The following is a 17840-nucleotide window of genomic DNA, read 5'->3' on the forward strand; positions in this document are numbered from 1 at the left end:
ACTTGCTTGGTGCCTGTTATCCCTTCTTTCCATCCAATTTCTCCCATTTATAATGGAAATGTCTAGCTTGAACCTGTTTCACCATTGTACTTTGGAACCAGATTTCACAAATGAAGAGGAATTTTTGGATTTTGTGGTAAGGTCATGAATTTTTGGGAGCCAAAGGGTGGAATATCATGGATTGAACTGTGTCCCCCACAAATACATGTCAACTTGGCTAGTCCATGATTCCCAATATTGTGTTACTGTCCACCATTTGGCATCTGATACAATTTTCCTATGTGTTCTTGTTATGGATTGAATTGTGTCCCCCCAAAATATGTGTCAACTTGATTAGGCCATGATTCCCAGTATTGTTTGATTGTCCTCCATTTTATGATAGCAATTTTATGTTAAAGAGGATTAGGGTGGGATTGTAACACCCTTACTAAGGTCACATCCTTGATCCAATGTAAAGGGAGTTTCCCTGGAGTGTGGCCTGAAACACCTTTTATCTTACAAGAGATAAAAGGTAAAGGAAGCAAGCAGAGAGTGGGGACCTCATACACCAAGAAAGGAGCACCGGGAACTGGTGCATTCTTTCGATCCAGGTTCCTGCACGGAGAAGATGCCAGTTCAGGGGAAGATTGATGACCAGGACCTTCCTCTAGAGCCGACAGAGAGAAAGCCTTCCCCTGGAGCTGATGCCCTGAATTTGGGCTTCTAGCTTACTAGACCACGATAAAGCCATTCACTTGTGGTATTTCTGTTATAGCAGCACTAGATGACTACTAAAACCAAAACCAAACCTACTGCCATCGAGTGGATTCCGACTCATAGCGACCCTATAGGATAGAGTAGAACTGTCCCATAGAGTTTCTAAGGACTGCCTGGCGGATTCGAACTGCCGACTTTTTGGTTAGCAGCCATAGTACTTCACCACTATGCCACCAGGGTTTAGTAGATGACTAAGACAGTTGTAAATCCCACCTCTATGATGTCAATGAGGTGGGATTAGCACCAGTTATGTTACCAAGACAAGATGCAATCTACAAGATGAGGTTGTGTCTTAAACCAATCTCTTTTGAGACATGAAAGAGAGAAGCAAGCAAAGAGGGAGGTGGATCTCCTATCACCAAGAAAGCAACACAAGGAGCAGAGCTGATCTTTTGGGCCCTGGGGTTCCTGCGCTGAGAAGCTCCCAGACCAGGGAAAACCTGATGACAAGGACCTTTCCCCAGAACCAACAGAGAGAGAAAGCCGCCTCCTAGAGCTGATACCCTGAATTTGGATGGCTAGCCTCCTAGACTGCGAGAGAATGAATTTCTCTTTGTTAAAGCCATTCACTTGAGGTATTTCTGTTATAGCAGTACTAGATGACTAAGACACTGACTAACCAGGTGCCATCAAGTTGACCCCGGCTCGTGGCAACCCATGTGTGCCAGAGTAGAACTGCAACACTTAGGGTTTACAATGGCTAATTTTTTGGAAGTAGTTTACCAGACCTTTCTTCCTAGGTGCCTCTGAGTGGACTCGGACCTTCAACCTTTCAGTTAGCACCTGAGTACACGTTAACCATTTGTCCCACCCAGGGACTCTTTACAACCTGAAGAGAAGCCTTTTTTTTTTTTTTGTGCTTTAAGTGAAAGTTAACAAATCAAGTCAGTCTCTCACACACAAACTTATATACACCTTGCTACATACTCCCAACTGCTCTCCCCCTAATGAGACAGCCCACTCTCTCCCTCCACTCTCTCTTTGCGTGTCCATTTCACCAGCTTCTAACCCTGTCTACCATATCATCTCCCCTCCAGGGAGGAGATCCCAACATAGCCTCAAGTGTCCACCTGATCCAAGAAGCTCACTCCTCACCAGCATCCCTCTCCAACCCACTGTTAAGTCCAACCCCTGTCTGAAGAGTTAGCTTTGGGAATGGTTCCTGTCCTGGGCCAACAGAAGGTCTGGGGGCCATGACCACCGGAGTCCTTCTAGTCTCAGTCAGACCAATAAGTCTGATCTTTTTACAAGAATTTGGGGTCTGCATCCTACTGCTCTCCTGCTCCATCAGGGGTTCTCTATTGTGGTCCCTGACAGGGCAGTCATCAGTTGTAGCTGGGCACCCTCTAGCTCTTCTGGTCTCAGGCTGATGTAGTCTCTGGCTTATGTGTCCCTTTCTGTCTCTTGGGCTTGTAATTACCTTGTGTCCTTGGTGTTCTTCATCCTCCTTTGGTCCAGGTGGGTTGAGACCAATTGATGCATCTTAAATTGCCACTTGCAGACGCCTCTCTCCAAGGTGGGATGCAGAATGTTTTCTTAATAGATTTTATTATGCCAATTGACTTAGATGTCCCCTGAAACCATGGCCCCCAAACCCCCACCCTTGCTACGCTGGCCTTCGAAGCATTCAGTTTTTTCCGGAAACTTCTTTGCTTTTGGTTTAGTCAAGTTGTACTGATCTCGCCTGTATTGTGTGTTGTCTTTCCGTCACCTAAAGTAGTTCTTATCTACTATCTAATTAGTGAATACCCCTCTCCTACCCTCCCTCCGTCCCCCTCTCGTAACCATCAAAGAATATTTCCTTCTCTGTTTAAACTATTTCTTGAGTTCTTATAATAGTGGTCTTATACAATATTTGTCCTTTTGCAACTAATTTCACTCAGCATAATGCCTTCCAGATTCCTCCATGTTATGAAATGTTTCACAGATTCATCACTGTTCTTTATCGATGTGTAGTATTCCATTCTGTGAACATACCATAATTTATTTATCCATTCATCCGCTGATGGGCGCCTTGGTTGCTTCCATCTTTTTGCTATTATAAACAGTGCTGAAATGAACACGGGTGTGCATGTATCTGTTCGTGTAAAGGCTCTTACTTCTCTAGGATATATTCCAAGGAGTGGGATTGCTGGATCCTATGGTAGTTCCATTTCTAGCTTTTTAAGGAAGCGCCAAATCGATTTCCAAAGTGGTTGTACCATTTGACATTCCCCCAGCAGTGTATAAGTGTTCCAATTTCTCCACAGCCTCTCCAACATTTATTGTTTTGTGTTTTTTGGATTAATGCCAACCTTGTTGGAGTGAGATGAAATCTCATTGTAGTTTTGATCTGCATTTGTCTAATGGCTAATGATCGTGACCATTTCCTCATATATCTGTTAGCTACCTGAATGCCTTCTTTAGTGAAGTGTCTGTTCATATCTTTTGTCCATTTTTTAATTGGGTTGTCTTCTTGCAGTTGAGTTTTTGCAGTCTCATGTAGATTTTAGAGATCAGACGCTAATTGGAAATGTCATAGCTAAAAACTTTTTCCCAGTTTCTGTAGGTAATCTTTTTACTCTTTTGGTGAAGTCTTGAGATGAGCACAGGTGTTTGATTTTTAGTTATTTTCTCAGTTATCTAGTTTTTCTTCTGCATTGTTAGTAATGTTCTGTATACTGTTTATGCCATGTATTGGGCTCCTAACGTTGTCCCTATTTTTTTTTCCATGATCTTCATTGTTTTAGATTTTGTATTTAGGTCTTTGATCCATTTTGAGTTAGTTTTTGCGCATGGAGTGAGGTATGGGTCTTGTTTCATTTTTTTGCAGATGGAAATCCAGTTATGCCAGCACCATTTGTTAAAAAGGCTGTCTTTTCCCCCATTTAACTGTTTTGGGACCTTTGTCAAATATCAACTGCTCATACGTGGACGGATTTATATCTGGATTCTCAATTCTGTTCCATTAGTCTATGTGTCTGTTGTTGTACCAGTACCAGGCTGTTTTGACTACTGTGGCAGTGTAGTATAATCGGTTCTAAAATCAGGTAGAATAAGGCCTCCCACTTTGCTCTTCTTTTTCAGTAATGCTTTACTTATCCAGGGCCTCTTTTCCTGCCATATGAAGTTGGTGATTTGTTTCTCCATCTCACTAAAGAATGTCGTTGGAATTTGGATCGGAATTGCATTCAATGTATAGATCGCTTTTGGTAGAATAGACATTTTTATAATGTTAAGTCTTCCTATCCATGAGCAAGGTATGTTTTTCTACTTATGTAGCTCTCTTTTGGTTTCTTAAAGGAGAGTATTGTAGTTTTCTTTGTATAAGTCTTTTACATCTCTGGTAAGATTTATTCCTAAGTATTTTATCTTCTTGGGGGCTACTGTAAATGGCATCGATTTGGTGATTTCCTCTTCGATGTTCTTTTTGTTGGTGTAGAGGAATCCAACTGATTTTTTGTATGTTTGTATCCCGATACTCTGCTGAACTCTTCTATTAGTTTTGACAGTTTTCTTGAGGACTCCTCAGGGTTTTCTGTGTATAAGATCATGTCATCTGCAAACTGAGATAATTTTACTTCTTCCTTGCCAATCTGGATGTTCTTTATTTCTTTATCTAGCCTAATTGCTCTGGGTAGGACCTCTAGCACGATGTTGAATAAGAGTGGTGATAAAGGGCATCCTTGTCTGGTTCCTGATTTCAAGGGGAATGCTTTCAGGCTCTCTCCATTTAGGGTGATGTTGGCTGTTGGCTTTGTATAAATGCCCTTTATTATGTTGAGGAATTTTCCTTCTATTCCTATTTTGCTGAGAGCTTTTATCATGAATGGGTGTTGAACTTTGTCAAATGCCTTTTCGGCATCAATTGATAAAATTATGTGATTCTTCAACAGAGAACCCCTGAGGGAGCAGGAGATCAGTGGGATGCAGACCCCAAATTCTCCTAAAAAGACCAGACTTAATGGTCTGACTGAGATTAGAGGAATCCCGGCGGTCATGGTCCCCAAACCTTCTGTTGGCCCAGGATAGGAGTCATTCTCGAAGACAACTCATCAGACACAGAAGGGACTGCACAATGGGTTGGAGAAAGATGCTGATGAAGAGTGAGCTACTTGTATCAGGTGGACACTTGAGACTGTGTTGGCATCTCCTGTCTGGAGGGGAGATAGGAAGGTAGAGCGGGTTAGAAACTGGCAAAATTGTCACGAAAGGAGAGACTGGAAGGGCTGACTCATTAGGGGGAGGGTAAGTGGGAGTATGGAGTAAGGTGTATATAAGCTTATATGTGATGGACTGACTTGATTTGTAAATGTTCACTTAAAGCTCAATAAAAATTACTAAAAAAAAAATTATGTGATTCTTGCCTTTTGTTTTATTTATGTGATGGATTATATTAATTGTTTTTCTAATGTTGAACCATCTCTGCATACCTGGTATGAATTCCACTTGGTTATGGTGAATTATTTTTTCAATATGTTGTTGAATTCTATTGGCTAGAATTTTGTTGAGGATTTTTGCATCTAAGTTCATGAGGGATCCAGACCATCAGACCCAGTGCCCATGAGGGATACAGGTCTGTAATTTTCTTTTTTTGTGGTGTCTTTACCTGGTTTCGGTATCAGGGGTATGGTGGGTGAAGCCATATTTTTTATCTAATAATTTTCCTTCTAGGGATAATTTTACAGAAATAGAAAGTCAGGCAAAGGTTACATAAATATACGTTCATTACAGTGTTATTTATAATAATAAAAATTTTGAGACAATCTAAATATTCAAATTAAGAGAACAGTTACATAAATTATGATTTAAGTATTGATTCAATCCAATAATTGATGAAATATTAGGTTGAACCATGTGAAATTACTGATATTCAACCATTTTTGATCCATGAAAATGATGTTACATTCAATCTAATATTACAGAGACATTAAAAATGGCATTTTCCCAATGTTCGCGGAACACTGAGCTTCTGTTAAGTGTGATGGAAAAATTTGAGAAAGGTTAATAGTTGTCTTAGTCATCTTAGTGTTGCTATAACAGAACTATCACAAGTAGATAGCTTTAACAAAAAGAAATATATTTTCTCACAGTCTAGTAGGCTAAAAGTCCAAATTCAGGGCATCAGCTCTAGGGGAAAGCTTTCTCTGTCAGCTCTGGAGAAAGGTCCTTGTCATTCTATTCTGTCCCAGACTAGGAGCTTCTCCACACACGAACCCGGAGTCCAAAGGACGCATTCTGCTCCAGAACTGCTTTCTTGATGGTATGAGGTTCCCACTTTCTCCTCGCTTCCCTTTCATCTCTTGTAAGACAAAAGGTGGTGCAGGCCACACCCCAAGGAAACTTCCTTTACACTGGATCAGAGATGTGACCTGAGCAAGGGTGTTACATCCCACCCTAATCCTCTTTAACCACAGGCAGAGATTATGATTTATAATACATAGGAAAATCAAAAAATGGAGGACAACCACAAAATACTGGGAATCATGGCCTAAACAAGTTGACACATTTTGGGGGGACACAATTCAATCCATGACAATAATGATGGCTGCAAACATGATGAACAAAATTAATGCTGCTGAAATGTACATGTAAAGACTGTAGAAATGACAAATGTTTGTTACCTATGTATTTATACTAAAAATACTTTTTAAAAAAGAAAATCTTGACCAAAAAAAAAAAAAGAAGTATTTTCCTAAGAATAAATAATGACATGCAAAAATGCTCTAAATGTCCATAAATCCATGATAGAAATAATCTTACTATATCTAGAAAAAATACTGGAATAAAATATATCAAATAGTTAATAATTTTGACAGATAGGATAACCAGTTGTTTTACTTTTCTTCTTTGTGTTCTTTTGTATTTTCCAAAATACGTTTCATGGGAAAATACTACATATCTAGTCAGGAAAAAACATCCAGTAAATAAAAATAAAAATATATACATATGAAAAATAATTCCTCAGGTGGCTAGGAGACGAATGAAAAAATGCTTCAGATCATTAGCCATTAGAAAAATGCAAATCAAAACTTCAGTGAGATACCATCACACCCCAACAATACCACCACTAATCAAAAAAAGAAAACACACAAAATAATAAATGTTGGAAAGGTTATAGGGAGACTGGAACTCTTAAGCACCACAGGTAGGAATGTAAAATGGTACAACCACTATGGAAAATGATATGGTGACTCCTTAAAAAGCTAGAAATAGAAACACCGTACAATCTAGCAATCCCACTCCTTGGAATATATCCTAGATAAATAAGAGCCATTACACAAATAGACATATCCACACCCATGGCAATGCAGCACTATTCACGATAGCAAAAAGATAGAAACAACCTAGGTGCCCATGAATGGATAAACAAACTATGGGATATACACACAGTGGAATATTACACAATGATAAAGAACAATGATAATCCATGAAACATCTAACAATATGGATGAATCTGGAAGGCATTATGCTGAGTGAAGTAAGTCAGTTACAAAAGGACAAATATTTTATGAGGCCACTATTATAAAAACTCAAGAAAAGGTTTATACACAGAAAAAAACATTTTTTGATGGTCTGAGGGTAGAGGGGAAGAGGGCTAATTACTAACTAGACAGTATACAAGTGTCAACTTCAGTGAAAGGAAAGACAAGACACAATAAAGGGGAAGTCAGCACAACTTGACCAAAGTCATTGAAGTTTCCTAGATACACCCAAACACCTTGAGGGACTGAGCTGCTGGGGCTGAGGGCTGGGGACCATATCCTTGGGAGACATCTAGGTCAAGGGGCATAACACAGTTCATACAGAAAATATTAGCCCAAAGGACTAAAGGACTACATGAACCACAGCCTCCACCAGCCTGAGCTCAGAAGAACTAGATGGTGCCGGGCTACCACCACCAACTGCTCTGACAGGGATCACAATAGAGTCCCAGGGAGAATGGGAGAAAATGTAGAGCAAAATTAAAATTCATAAAAAAAGATCAGACTTACCGGTCTGACAGAGGCTGGAGGAACCCCCAAAACTATGGCCCCTGGACACCCTGCTAACTCAGAACTGAAGCTACTACCAAAGCCCACTTTCCAGACAAAGATTAGACAGGCCTATAAAACAAACAGTAACACATGTGAGGAACATGCTTCTTAGTTCAACCAAATATATGAGAGAGTGTGCAACTCCTGTCCAAAAGCAAGACAAGAAGGCCGGAAAGGACAGGAAAACTGGATAAATGGATATGGAAACCCGGGGTGCAAAGGTAAAGGGGAAGAGTGTTGTTACCTTGCAGGGATTACAACTGATGCCACAAAACAATATGTATATAAATTTTTAAATGACAAACTAACTTGGGCTGTAAACTTTCACCTAAAGCACAATAAATTTTAAAAAAAAAAAGGTAAATGGGAATAAGTTAAAAAAAAAAATTCCATGCTGCTCTGATTAAAGGTCTAGGCAAAAGGGCATAAAATAACAGTCAAGAGAGGAACAGAATTGCTGAATTCTCTCTTCCTCAGTGTTGCTCTGTAAGAGAAGGAGCTCCGCCATCAGAGTGGTAAATAAAATACACAGAGAGTGTATCATACCAACCACAACCGAGTGACAATGCCACTTCAAAGGCGTTTGTGGTGTATCACGATCTTACCTGGAAAGAACAGATCATGGGTCTGAAAGCATCCCTACAAGTAAGAAATTGAAAGGAGGAGGTTTTATATCAGAATGAGTCAGTAAGATTCAAAGAACATCGACTAATGAATCAACACCAGCCTGGAGGGAAGAACCTGGGCTGTATTAAAATCCCCGCATCTTGCCCTGTCCTGTGCAATCCATTACCACTCCCTGCTTGAACCCAGAGCATCAGATCAAATCACATAACTGCAAAAGGAAGCAAAGGTGCTAGAGGACAGACTGGAGGCTGAGAATAAAACTGTCACAACATCATTATTAAATGTGGAAAAGATGTAACTGCACGGGAACAAGATAATTCATCAAGATCTCCACACGCCAAACACAATCACACTTAAGATCTACATATTCTTGTTCTTGGTTTGTTTCTTTGAGGGCAGGGTAAAGGGCATGTTTTGTTTTTCTGTTTTATGTGAATAAATTTAACATTGACCATTTTTAGCAGAGTGACATGTACATGGACTTTAGCGCTGAGTCTTAGCCACCTCATGGAGTAGACAAGATCATGCAGTGCTGGCCAAAGGCAGTCATCACTGGGAGGTCAGGACCCACTTAATGGTATGTGGTAAGCATTCTCCACGTTGCTGCTCCACAATAATGTCTTTCAAGTGGCTATAAACAGTCCTTCCAGTGACTCTGCCTTTAATGCATTCAATCACTATTTACTGGCACCGAGTCCACACTGGGCACTGTGCCGGGTACTGTGGATGCGGAGTAAGCAGAGTGGACGAGGGCCCCTGCATCATTCCAGACAGGGGCAAATAAACCAGACAAATAGCAGAGCTGTGATAATACCCAAGGAGGCTTCAGTCGATGGGGAGGTCAGGGAGGGCCTCTCTGAAAAGGTACCTATTAAGCTGGGTCCTGATTAGGAAGAACTGGTCCAGCCAAAACAGAAAAGAGTTTGAGGCAGAGTCCACTGTGGCAGCATCAGCAGCAGCACAGTGGGACAGGGAGAGCAGGAACCAGAAGTCCAAGTGGCAGGCTGGGCCCATGCCCACGGGGCACCACAGGCCAATTCAGGAGTGTGGACTGTACTCTAAAAGCAAGAGGAGGCCAGAGCCGCAGGCCTGAAGGATGGGAAACAAAAAGGTCAGAAGAAGCCCTCTGGCTGCCACCTAGAGATTGGATTTTGGAGGACAACAGTGAAAGCAGAGACAAGTCAGGAGAGGCCTGCAGCAGTTCAGGCAAAGACGGCAGTGTTGGCACAGGCGGTATCTCAGCAGAGATTGAAACAGACCATGTCAGGATGCGTTATGGAGGAAGACTTTAGGAGGACCTGATGGTGGACAGGATGTGGAAGTGAGGGAAAGATTATTTTAGATGCCTCTTAGTCATCTTTTAATACTGCCATACTAGAAAGTATCCGTAACGGGGCATCCAGGATGATGTGAGGTCAGGCCTGCCATACGAGGGCCAGCTGAAGGAATGGTTAGCATAGAGACGATCAGGTTTAAGGTAAGTACTAGTCTTTCTGTATTCAAAAGTTTCCAGTAACACCAACCGACTACCTGTCTGTCAGTTTGTCGTACTGTAGTGGCTTGCATGTTGCTGTGGTGCTAGAAGCTATGCCACTAGTATTTCACATACCAGCATGGTCACCCATGTTGGACAGGTTGCTGTGGAGCTTCCAGACTAAGACAGAATAAGAAGAAAGGCCTGGCTATCTACTTCTGATAATTAGCCCATGAAAATCCTATGGACCACAACAGAACACTGTCCAACTTGGTTACCTGACACACATCACTGGGGGGAAGACAGCACGGTTGGTGAACTGGAGGGCCAGCGAGGCCAAGGGAGACCCTTCTTGAGATGGATTGACAAAGTAACCAACGATGAACTCAAATATGGCAGCGACTGTGAAGATGAAGGACTGGGCAACATTTCGTTCTGATGTACATGGGATTGCCAAGAGTCAAAGCCAATTCAGAGGCACCTATCTATCTAAAATCATCAACAACAACAATAATAGCTACCACACTATCAGTGCTGCAATTATCTGTGTACTTGTTTGTCTGCTCGACTAAACTGTAAGCTCCTTTAGGCATCTTTGTATCCTACCTCTGACACTGTGAAGATGGATCCATAGACAGACAAAAAGACATGTTCACCGCCCTACCTGGGCTGTAGGCCCTGCCATTTATGCTTAGTTTGGGGCCAGACTTTCATTCTGACCAGTGTGACAGGTCATTTTCTTTCCATCCTGGTCCTCCCTTATCTGGAGAGCTGCCACCAACCCATCCAATGACTTGCCCCAGCAGCCAAACACTAAATCTAAGGCCTTCTCCTGTACATAAAATATAAACCAAAAACGCCAAACCTGTTGCCATCGAGTTGATTCTGACTCATTGCAGCCCTACAGGACAGAGTAGAACTGCCCCATAGGGTTTCCAAGGAGCGGCTGGTGGGTTCGAACTGACAACCTTTTGGTTAGCAGCCAAGCCCTGAACCAGTGTGCTGCCATGGGTCCTAGCTCTTAATGGCCCCCTAAAAATGTCCTCCACCATTCGTCTGTCAGTCTGTCCTACTGTGGTGGCTTGCATGTTGCTGTGATGCTGGAAGTTATGTCACTGGTACTTAAATTACCAGCAGGGTCGCCCATGGCGGACAGGTTTCAGCGGAGCTTCCAGACTAAGACCAACTAAGAAGGATCTGGGGATCTACTTCTAAAAAAAAGAAAAAAAAAACTGGCCAGTGAAAACCTTATGAATAGCAGCAGAACATTGTCTGATATAGTGCCAGAAGATGACCCCTCAAGTTGGAAGGACTCAAAATATAACTGGGGAAGAGCTGCCTCCTCAAAATAGAGCTGACATTAATGACGTGGATGGAGTAAACCTTTCAGGACCTTCATTTGCTGATGTGGCACGACTCAAAATGAGAAGAAATAGCTTAAAACATCCATTAGTAACCGGAACGTGGAATGTATGAAGTATGAATCTAAGAAAACTGAAAGTCATCAAAAATGAAACGAAAAGCATGAAGATTACCTAGGCATTAGTGAGCTGAAACAGACTGGTATTTACCATTTTGAATCAATCATATGGTCTACTATGCCAGGAACAACAAATAGAAGAGGAATGGCATTACCATTATCGACAAAAAGAACATTTCAAAATCTATATTGAATTACAGCTCTGTCAGTGATAATATCCATACTCCTACAAGAGACACCAGTTAATACGACTACTACCCAAATATATATACCAACCACTAATGCCAAAAATGAAGAAACTGATGATTTTTACCAATTTCTGCAGCCTGAAATTGATCAAACATGCAATCGAGACGCATTAATAATTACTGGTGATTGGAATGCAAAAAAAAAAAGTTGGAAACACAGAAGGGTCGACAGTTGGAAATATGGCCTTAGTGATAGAAACAACACAGGAGATTGCAACACCAATGACTTATTCATTGCAAATACTTTTCGTCAACAACATAAATGGTGACATACACATGGACCTCACAGGATTAAACACACAGGAATCAAATCGACTACATTTGTGGAAGGAGACTATGCAAAAGCTCAGTATCATCAGTCAGAACACGGCCAGGGGCTGACTGCAGAACAGACCATCGATTGCTCATACGCAAGTTCAAGTTGAAGGTGAAGAAAATTAAAACAAGTCCACAAGAGCCAAAGTACAACCTTGAGTATATCCCACCTGAATTTAGAGACCATCTCAAGAACACAGTTGACACACTGAACCCTAATGACCAAAGACCTAAAGAGTTGTGGCAAGGACAACACACACGAAGAAACCAAAAGGGCACAGAAGAGAAAGAAATGACCAAAATGGATGTCAGAAGAGACTCTGAAACTTGCCCTTGAACATTGAGTACCTAAAGTGAATGGAAGAAATGATGACGTAAAAGAGCTCAACAGAAGATTTCAAAGGGCAGCTCAAGGAGACAAAGTAAAGCATTATAATGAAAAGCACAAAGACCTGGAGTTAAAAGACCAAGAGGGAAGAACACGCTCAGCATTTCTCAAGCTGAAAGAACTGAAGAAAAAATTCAAGCCTCAAATTGCAATTCTGAATGATTCTATGAGCATGATATTGAACTATGCAGGAAGCGTCAAGGGAAGATGAAAGGAATACATAGGGTCACTGTAACAAAAAGGATTGATCGACGTCCAACCATTTCAGGAGGTTGCATATGATCAAGAACTGATGGTAATGAAGAAGTGCCAGCTGCACTGAAGGCACTGGTGAAAAACAAGGTTCCAGGAATTAAAGAAATACAAATTCAGATGTTTCAACAAAAAGATGCGATGCTGGAAGCACTCATTCGTCTATCCCAAGAAATGCGAAAGACAGCTATGTGGTCAACTGACTAGAAGAGATCCATATTTGTACCCATTGCAAAGAAATGTGATCCAACAGAATGTGGAAATTACTGAACAATATCATTAATACCACAAGTAAGTAAAGTTTTGCTGAAGTTAATTAAAAAGTCGTTGCAGCAGTACATCGATGGGGAACTGCCATAAATTCAACCTGGATTCAGAAAAGGACATGGAACAAGGTAACGTTGCTGATGTCAAATGTATCTTGGCTGAAAGCAGAGAATACCAGAAAGATCTCTGCCTGTGTTGTTGACTATGCAAAGGCATTCGACCATGTGAATCATAGCTCTAAGCTGTGCTCATGCAGAACCTGCACACAGTCCAAGAGGTAGGAGTTCAGTCCGACCAAGGGGATACTGAATGGTTTAAAATCACGAAAGGTGTATGTTGGGGTTGTATCCTTTCACCATACTTACTCAAGCTGTATGCTGAGCAAAAAATCCAAGGAGCTGTACTATATGATGAAGAACACGGCAGCAGGATTGGAGGAAGACTCATTAACAACCTGCGTTACGCAAATGATACAACCTTGCTTGCTGGAAGTTAAGAGGACTTGAAGCACTTACTGATGAAGATCAAAGATCACAGCTTTCAGTATGGATTATGCCTCAACATAAAGAAAACAAAAATCCTCACAACTGGACCAATAAACAACATTATGATAGAGAAAATATTGAAGTTGTCAAGGACTGCATTTTACTTGGATCCACAATCAACGCCCACGGAGGCAGCAGTTAATAAATCAAATGACGTACTGCACCGGGCAAATCTGCTGTAACAGATCTCTTTAAAGTGTTGAACAGCAAAGATGTCACTTTGAGGACTAAGATATGCCTAACCCAAGCCATGGTGTTTTCAATTGGCTCACATGCGTACAAAAGCTGGATAAGGATTTAGAAAGACTGAAGAAGAATTGATGTCTTTGAGTTACGGTGTTGGTGAAGAATACTGAATATACCATAGACTGCCAGAAGAACTTACAAATCTGTCTCGGAAGAAGTACAGATAGAATGCTCCTCAGACAATGTTGACACATTGTAAAAATTGTAACCAAGGGCACAGAACAATTTTTTCACATACTTTGGACATGTTATCAGGAGGGATTAGTCCCTAGGGAAGGATGTCATGCTCCATAAAGCGAAAGCGATAACAGAGGAAGACCCTCAACAAAATGGATTGACACAGTGGCTGCAACAATGGGCTCAAGCATAAAAACAACTGAGAGGATGGTGCGGGACAGGACAGTGTTTTGTTCTGTTGTACATTGGGTCGCTATGAGTCAGAACCAACTCGATGGCACCTAACAACAACAATTTGCTGTGTAAACTTTCACCTAAAACACACTAAAATATTGTTTAAAAAAAAAAAGCCAATCTCAAAAGGTTACATGTTGTGTGATTCCATTTATATAATATTCTTGGAGTAACAAAAATATAGAAATGGAAAACAGATTAGCGGATGCCAGAGTTTAAAGATGGGGGTGTGAGTGAGTGTGGTCACAGGAGGGCAAGAGGAGGGAATTAGGGATCCTGGACCTTCATGGTGTCAATGTCAACATCCCAGTTGTGATGGTGGGCTGGGTAAAGGGTGCACAAGATCTCTCTGCATTACTTCTTACAACTGCATGTGAATCTACAATTCTCTCAAAATAAAAAGCTGAATTAAAAAAAAGAGTAGCAGCTTATGTACAACCAAACACCTCAAGAGATTTGGTTCCTTGGTTCAGTTTAGAGTCATGGCTTCACGGGACAACCCAGTTAAGTGCTTCTCTTTTAGTCCTTCTGTACTAACTCCCAGTCAGTTGCACAGTGCGTGGAGTCTTAAAAGCTTAAAAGAGGCCATCCAGGGCAAAACAATTGGCCCCTTTTTCCCTGGAGCAACAGAAGGAGAGTCAGGGATTAGGGGACAAATCAGAATGTGTGGCTAATTGCTTCCATGAACAACTGCCTCCTTTGCCATGAGACCAGAGGAACTGGATGGTGTCCAGCTACTATTACTGAACATTTCGATCAAAGGTTTTATAGCAGAATCCTGATCGAAAGGGGGGAAACGCAGAACAGAATTTCAAAATCTCACGGAATCTAGACTCTCTGGAGCCATGGAGGTTAGATGAATCCCTGAAACTACTGCCATGAGATAATCTTTAAACCTTAAACTAAAAACATTCCCTGAAGTGTTCTTAAAACCAAACAATATTTTAACTTAACTTACTGAAAATGTCTGCCTCGAGCATCGTGTTTCTTTTAAAAACTATCTACATGGCATCAAACTGACAACAGCAACTAGACAAAAGCTTAGGGGGCAGTGAGTTTATGTTAATGAGAAAGGAACAACCCAGAAAAGGAGGGTGAGAATGGTTGTACGACTCGAAGAATGTAATCGTCACTGAATTTTACGTCTAAAAACTGTTTAAGTGGTATGTTTTGTTGTGTACATTCTCAACAACGGCAACAAATAAATTTAAAAAAACTGAAAGTGGTCATCTTTGAGATGAACAGAGCAAGGCTGGAAAGTGCGAATTATACTTTTATATCTTTCTATATTATTTTAATTTCTTCAGCTAAGTACACGTATTACATTTTCCAAATGTCAAAATGGGTAATCTTCATGATGTGATTACAGGGTTTTTTTTCTTATGGTTTTTCATATTAAAAGATAATTTGTGAAGAAATAAATGAAACGGTCTATTATTCAATTCATAAACTTACAGTTAGAACTCATCAACAAAATTAAACTGTTGACTATTAAAACTGTATATGGTAAAATATATTATTGAATAAAAATTCACAAAAAATAGAATCTTAATTGAATGTAGATGTGCAAAATTTGACAGGAGAAATTGTACTTCGCTGACCAAAAGGCCAAGAAACAAAAATGTGTAGAATTGGTTAAAAAAAAAAAAAAAAACAGAGAGAGACCGAGGAGAGTAAAGTTTAATCTCACAAAATGGTCTTGGAAGCATTTCATAGTTCTGTAAATTAAAAAAAAAAAAAATTATTAAATCACTTACTTCATTAAAAAAAAAAAAAAAAAAGCCACTGCTGTCAAATTGATTCCAACTGATAGCGACCCTGTCAATCAGATGAGATTACTTCATTAGCAAAACAAAAAAATCATGGAAAAATGGAACGTGACACTGAGCTTTTCTTGGTCAAACTTCTCTAAAGAAACACAGCATACACATAAGCTCAACTACCATATGGAATGGTGCGCACCTGAACTTCAGGCCTGAGGATCACTAACAACTCCCAAACACGCGAAGCATTACAGATTAAGGGCTGGAAGAGGGTACACAAACACAGCTGGTCAAACGTCCACTTTTAGCAGTTAACGCGCTATCCTTGCTGTACAGGTCAGGCAACTAGGCCCAGGCAGGTAAAATACATCCCGCATTACAAGCTCGTAACTAGACCCTCTCTGCCTTTTGTCTCTCCCTGCTCTCATATTCCGGCTCATACACCTGCAGTAGCTCCCCACTGTCCAGTGAACACTGAATGCACACGCCCAGCCTGGTAGCTGAGGTCCTCTCCAGCTTCTCCCACACACCCAGGCCCCATATACAACTCTCACTGCTCCCTACCTGGCCTTCTTCATGGTTTTCACTCATCTGCGACATTTCCACCAACCTGCCCTATCTCCCCTATGAAAATGCTACCCATCCTTCAAAATCTATCTCAAAAGTCTCCTGCTTCTCAAGCAGTTTTCAGATACCAGTATGTGGTCTCTCCTGTCACACTTCTGAATACCTCACATAGAACTCTGAACTTTTCTTGGGATTATTACAGTTGCGGGTAGAATCGCGTCCCCCAAAAAGATATGTTCAAGTCCTAACTCCTGGAACCTGTGAATGTGATCTTATTTGGAAACAGGATCTTTGCAGATGTGATCAGGTTAAGATGAGGGCATACTAGATTAGGGTGAAATCTAATCCAATCACTGGCATCCTTTAAGGAAACAGAGATTTGGACACAAAGACACACAGGGAAAGGGCCATGTGATGACAAAGAGTGATGCAGCTGCAAGCCAAGCAACACCAAGAAGCTAGTTTAGAAGCAAGGAAGGATTTGTTAGCAGACCTTCAAATAAGTGGCATTTGGGCGGGACTCACGGTAACAGGTTAATCTGCACTGCCTCTGGCGAGACGAGGAGGGGGCAAAATTGTGGGTGTTCTCTGAAAGTATGTGGTTAAGACTGTAATCAGAAATGCTCCAGGAAGCTTATGACAAAAATATTTTTTTGTGTAACACATTCTTGAAAAGAATGCTTGTGCATACTGCCCCCTGAGCAAAATGCTTGCATAGGCTGGCTCCAAGAAGTCTGTAGAGCAATGGCTACTATCTCCTTAAACCTCTCGTGTATTAAATCAACTACAATTCTACAATCAAGTATGGCCTAACCAGCTGATGGTGATTCACTCTCTCCTAGCCAGGTGGCCTCCCTCTGCACTTCAAAGGAGCTGAAGCTGATCTTACCTACAATCAATCATTAACTCCCTACCTGTCCTTTGTTCTCTATGTATAAAGACCCTCTCTTCGCTTAACTGGGAAGTACTTTGTATCTTTACTCAGTATTGTCCAACTGCAGCTGTTGCTATTCCTCAATAAAACTGTCTTCTATACCTAAAACAGTATGAATTTTGTTCTTCGACAGATTCTTCCCTACAGTCTTCAGAAAGAGCATGGCCCCACTGACACCTTGACTTTTGACTTCTGACCTCCAAAACCATGAGAGAAAAAATTCCAGTTGTTTTAAGTCAACCTGTGTCTTAGCAATCTAGTGCTGCTATAGCAGAAATAATACAAGTGGCTGGCTTTAACAAATTTATTTTCTCACAGTTTAGAAGCCTAAAAGTCTGAATTCAGGGTGCCAGCTCTAGGGAAGGCTTTCTCTCTCTGTTAGCTCTGGGGGGAGGTCCTTGTCTCTTCAGCCTGTTTCCTGGTTCCTTGGAGATCTCCATGTGGATTAGCATCAATCTTTCCCCATCTCTGCTTCCCTTAATTGTTTAATCTCTTTTATATCCCAAAAGAGACTGACTCAAACTATACCCTACACTAATCCTGCCTGGTTA

At 41.0% G+C, this 17840-nt stretch overlaps 1 protein-coding gene across 5 annotated transcripts in view; it reads right to left on the reverse strand.

Annotated features, from left to right (window-relative positions):
* PI4KA (phosphatidylinositol 4-kinase alpha) overlaps positions 1–17840 on the reverse strand; it is a 155415-nt gene that overhangs the window by 123982 nt on the left and 13593 nt on the right. Inside the window, exon 2 of one of the 5 annotated variants that reach the window (XM_064272362.1) lies at positions 2177–4892. The exons of the other annotated variants lie outside the window; for them this stretch is intronic. The gene's annotated coding sequence lies outside the window, so the exon portion shown is untranslated. The remainder of the gene's footprint in view (positions 1–2176; positions 4893–17840) is intronic. 5 annotated transcript variants of the gene reach the window in all.

This window comes from Loxodonta africana, chromosome 19 (genome assembly GCF_030014295.1).
Source record: "Loxodonta africana isolate mLoxAfr1 chromosome 19, mLoxAfr1.hap2, whole genome shotgun sequence".
In the NCBI taxonomy this organism is placed as follows: Eukaryota; Metazoa; Chordata; class Mammalia; order Proboscidea; family Elephantidae; genus Loxodonta; species Loxodonta africana.